Source organism: Silene latifolia, chromosome 1 (assembly GCF_048544455.1).
Source record: "Silene latifolia isolate original U9 population chromosome 1, ASM4854445v1, whole genome shotgun sequence".
Classification (NCBI taxonomy): domain Eukaryota; kingdom Viridiplantae; phylum Streptophyta; class Magnoliopsida; order Caryophyllales; family Caryophyllaceae; genus Silene; species Silene latifolia.
In genome coordinates, this window is record NC_133526.1 from 40,740,302 (window position 1) to 40,745,857 (window position 5,556).

General features: G+C 37.3%; 1 long non-coding RNA gene across 1 annotated transcript; it reads right to left on the minus strand.

Moving 5' to 3' along the window:
• Positions 1–2,338: 2,338 nt before the first annotated feature.
• LOC141604296 (uncharacterized) lies at positions 2,339–5,122 on the minus strand. The gene is made up of 3 exons (XR_012526008.1): positions 4,849–5,122; positions 3,902–4,011; positions 2,339–2,371 (listed from the first exon to the last, which is right to left on the minus strand). It is a non-coding gene; the product is annotated as an uncharacterized LOC141604296 (long non-coding RNA).
• Positions 5,123–5,556: the final 434 nt, after the last annotated feature.

Here is a 5,556-nt window from a genome sequence, read left to right on the forward strand (position 1 = left end):
GGGACCGCACCGTTCCCACCTAAGCCCCGCTCATCGTTTGAGCGATAACCCCGTCCATTAATGTGCACATCCCCTCCCGTGGCGGGTTCCACGAAGGGCGAAACTAGGGCGTGAAGTCACTCCCGCAAGTGACCCCACTCAGCCGAGAACGCATCTCGAGAACCATCAACAACCAATCACAATCACAATCACAATCGCAATCACAATCATCATATCAAACAACTAACTACAAAGACATCACCAATATCCCATTATGGGACTAATACGAGTAGAAATCCTACCCGGAAAGCACAACACGCAGACGGTATCTACAATTTGTATCAAAACGGCTCCTCTACGAATTCTCCTCCTATCATACAGCACATAAAGACTACACATCACAAACTACACACCAAAACCCCCAATTCCTAAATTAGGGTTTAACCAATCTTAACAAAACATTATAAAAACTATATTAAAAGCTTACCCTCGACGCAAGGAATCCAACGACACGAAAAACGACAAGAACCGACCGTCTGAACTCCGGGAATTGTCAAGAACGCGATTAGGAAGATGAAGTGGCTGCTTTCTCTCTTAAACAGGGTTTTAGGTTTTGTAAAAGTGATTTAAAACAATGACGACTATGTTTAAATACCTTAATCGCATAATTAACAAAACCCGAGAAAACTCCCCGTAAAACCGGACACTCGATCGAGTACCCAAGGTACTCGATCGAGTTTTCTACTCGATCGAGTGCCCCACTACTCGATCGAGTGCCCAACAGGTCAGAAACTATTTAACTTCGCAACTTGCCCTTACTCGACAGAGTAAGGGCTACTCGATAGAGTACCCCAAGACATATAAATACGGAGTATTACAATTGGTTCTAAGAGCCAAAATCAAATCACCACACAAATTCATTTATTACCATTCATGTCCCAAAGTATCTCCTTTACAATTCTCGTCATTGAACTTCACATACTATGTCATCCCCAAATACCATGGCTTGCTTACTCCATCATCTCACCACTTAATACTTCTAGTCTCCGATACCATAAATTAGAATCACATCTTTGAACTCACAAACTACATCGATCAACGTTCCACCAAAATTCCCAAATTCAGATATGATTAATATGGTCAACCACGTGTTCTCAAATTTCGGCGACTATATATTAGATTTGGTTAACTCGAAAGGTTTAACAAACTAACTAATTCCAAAGTACGATACCAATCCATTAAGCAACGTCAACGTCCTATTGTATTCCCTTCAAGGCCTACTAGGATTAAGGCTACTTATCATTCCTTTAATTCTCCACAGGACACATCGAGACTCTCAAATGGAGTAGCTCAGGTTCTTTCCATCTTATGTGCTAAAGTAGTACCCATGCTCAATCATCTATAACAAACAAGCTCTCAATAGACATAAATACCAAGGTGTTTCTCAACTCACTAGGCTCTCATATCAAGCACAACTAACAAAACTGACCAAAGGATCCCAAGTTATATTCTCCTATACAACTCAAACCTTAAACAATCAATTTCTCAACTCGTTCACGCCCTCCAATGATACATTCTCTCAAAACCGGGTTCTCTTGAACAAGGGAACTATCCTGCGGAATAAAAGGATGGTATCCACATGGACTTTTGTTATAAGGAGAAAACGAACCAATGATGAATCAGGAGAAAGAATTGAAGAGTAGTTACCAAGGCGAGATAAGAGGAATTTGAAAGACGAATGAACAACGACATTGGAAGATTAAGGTAAGATACACTGAATACGGAAAGAAATATCGAGAAAGTGGAAGCATTCTTCATTTAGCATAACCAATCTTTAACGACACCAAAATTAATAACTAACAATCAACCAACCTAACAATTAGCAAATACAAACAGACTACCACATAAAATCCTAATTCTACCCATCCTACCCATCTCTCAAGTTTATTATTTAAAGGTCAAGTAATTTTTAAGTGGGGTGCACAAACGTGCGTCGGGAGCAACAAGCTCTGATACCAACTGTGACACCCTTAAATAACCCGATAATTAAACACGTAAATTCTACAGAAAAACTGACAGGATATGTTTGTAATTGGTTCAACAAGACAAAACCTGTAATTTTTAAAACTTTCCTAAACCAATCACAAACATTTCCAACATTCCCAAGAGGAGGGTGCCAAAACCTGCAATGCTAACGAACTAATTTACATGCCATAGCTAACGATAAGAAAATATAAAGATACAACCCAAAGAAAAAGAGGGAGACATATGTCCCTTCAAAATATATACAAAACCAAAAGTCTAAAGGTTTACTATAAAAATAGCCAAAACTAGGTCCAAGGTTCATTTTGCTCACTAACTCGTCTGTGTACCCCAACTAAGCACCATCAACCTGTCAATCACATTTTATACAAACACGAAAGCCACAATTCAGTGGGGAGTAACTTCGAGTCCTCCCAGCCACGAAACGTCATATTAAATGTAACATGTAATGAAACATGTAAACAACATGATAAACAATTTAATTATCAAGTATTCTAACCTATGACCCCCTAACTGACCAAAATAAACTATCATGTGAAACATATAACAAACAGTAATCCAAACTTTATCAATTGTAACCGGCTTACATCTCACCTATTACAATTCATAAAATCACCATACAAGAAAGGGCAATATATCAAAGACAGGCATAAGTTCTTAGCACGGTCAATAGTCACTCTGTAACTCGAGTCTATACCACGAGGTAGGGAAGGTAATCGAACCGGTATCTTGGCTCAGCGGTTAATATTAATAAAACATGGCCAAGGCACAACACAACCCTAGCCTAAAATCACAAGCAGACCTAGACATGCGGATACACACCACCGCACCCAAGACCCACAATTTTTCTAAAACAAAGTGAGTACCCTAAGGAGTCCACCAAAGGGTTGGCTAGTACTTAAGCTGACCACTTACTATCAAAATAAGTAACGAGGTCATGCCCCAACTTGGATATAAATCCACTAGTCAGGAACACAAAGGCTATTAAGCAGTGAACATATACTCGTCAGAGACTATAAAGACCTATCTATGACAAACACAACAACCTGCAAGAAAGTATTTAATACCAATACCATTTCTAGCAATATTAACAATATTAAAGGTTTCAGGGAATCTAGGGCCGTTTCTACAATATAAGAAGCTACTTAAACCAACTAACTACATATGTGAAATAAAAATATAATAAATGGTCTAAAACAAGAAAAAGGCCAATTATCTAATTCATTCAAAATTTCATCCAACCGAATTTTTACCCGCAACCCCAGCCCTGCGACAGGTACGGGTTAAATTGCGGCTGACCAATCACACAATTGACTCGACATCGAATCGACCAAAGGGACCAAGGCTCGATTTTGACAATCATCAAAACATTACAATTATCGCTATAAAATTCATTTCGAGCCTATTAATTACAATTTCATTTTATAAACTATCCTAACATGTGATAACTATCAATATAAGCATAATTCATCATCAAAATTATTTTACTACTAACTTTATTTGTTTCCTAAGACTACCCACATGTTACTTTTACTAAACATATCATTAATAACCCGAAACTACAAGTGATGCATGAAAATCCGCGAAACAAGCAACGGACTGATCCGGGCCAGCCGTGGGCCAGCCGTGGGCCTGCCGGGCCTGCTGCCGCCACCCCCACTCCTCCATTTCTCCATTTTTGTTTAGTTTAACATCGTCTGAACATTAATTAATCGTTCCCAATACTAACATGTTAACTTAAACTATCAAAAGACATGTATTAGACATGCATGCAACCCATTTTAACATGTGAAAATTTACTACTCAAACAAAAATCACAAAAACATACAAAAATCAAAGAATGTGACGATTATTCGTCGAGTAGCTCGAAATATGTTACCTTAAGCTAGAAAATGAGCAATTAGCACCTTAAAAACCAAACCCTAACAAGCAACTAGCCGCTATCTTCGACAATATACGAGTCCCCAAACTCGTCCTCCAATTCTTCACCTAAATAAATAATAAAAACACAATAAATAAGTATAAATACCGAAATTATGCCAAAAATCGTCTTAAAACAACTTCAAGAAAACTGAAATTAAAATATACCAGGAGGTAGATCTCGAAAAGAGGATTCCGGAAATATAAATTATGTGAAAATCCGTCAAGAAACGAGAAAGTTATGGTGAAAATAGCTTGATTTGCTTAGTTTTATGGTGTTTTGATTTGGGAATTTTTAGAATGTAAGAGGAGATGGAGTTAGACAAGAAAATCAGAAAAAAGAGAAAGGGGAAGGGGGTGTCCGCGGGAAAGGGAGAAAGGAAAGGAGGGAGACGGGTTTTAGTCGGGATTTTACGAGTCGGTTTTGGCTCGTTTCGATAATAATTAGAACCGTTGGTCAAATGCAAATTCCGACAAGACCAAAGTTCTTAAACACGAGATTACAAGAAAATTGAATACTCATACGACCCATTTCCAAAATCGTTTGCCCAATTTTCAATAGAATTGTCATTTTTCCCCGAAATGCCCTTATTTCGAAATAAAAAGTTTTTACACGGTTTAAACTATTTTTAAACATCTCGAAACTATCAAAATAAATACTTTACCTCAAAATATAATAAAATTATATTTCTTTGAATTATTTTTACTGTAAATACATTAATATCAAATTTTATTTGATTACTAAATTATTTTCGAAATATATTAACGGTCCGAAATTATGGGGCGTTACACCCACACCCCCTTTGCAACCCCACAATCACGAAAGAGATGAAGACTCGACTCAACTTGACACTGACACAACGGACACAAAACATCATCATGATCAACACGAGTGTATAAATTTACCTTTGTTGCTAATGCATCGTTGCACAATTGCTAAAAGAAAAGCTTGATCCGAGGCCACACTTGAACCTTCCACAAATTGTTCCATAACCATTTACTCATTTCCCAACTCGATGTCTCCACCGTCTCAACCTCCTCGCCCGCGAGCAGCTTGTATGCGGACCTCACTGAATACTCTCCATCCCGTTCTAACATCCAATACCACGAGTCATCCCGCCGTTTCCTTCCCAATCGGATATTAAAAATACGCTCCTTCTCGAAAGGCAGAAATAGATTTGATGTTTTTTAGTGAAGGGTAAATAAATGAAAAGGTTGGTGCAAAAAGTACTCTAATGAGTAAAAATTGTACTGTGAAAATAAATTACGTTTTTTTTTTCCATTTTGTCTTAATTTTTCATTGTCTCTAAAAAGGGCAGTGATTGAACTATATGGAAAAATAGAGGAATAATTTGATTCGATTATATACTAATAAATGCATTATAATGTTATAATATTTATGGGTTTTAGTTCAGCACGCTTAATTGTTTTTTAGTACTCAATACGAAGTATTTGATTATCGGAAACCAAATCGCGTCAAATACTAAACACCTTAAATATTATGTTTGCATTTATATTACTCAAGAAAATATAAGAGTTATAATAGGGTCTTCGTATTCCACCGGCCGCCCCTGATTATTATTCGTTTATATTCTTCTTGCCCTACGAGACTAT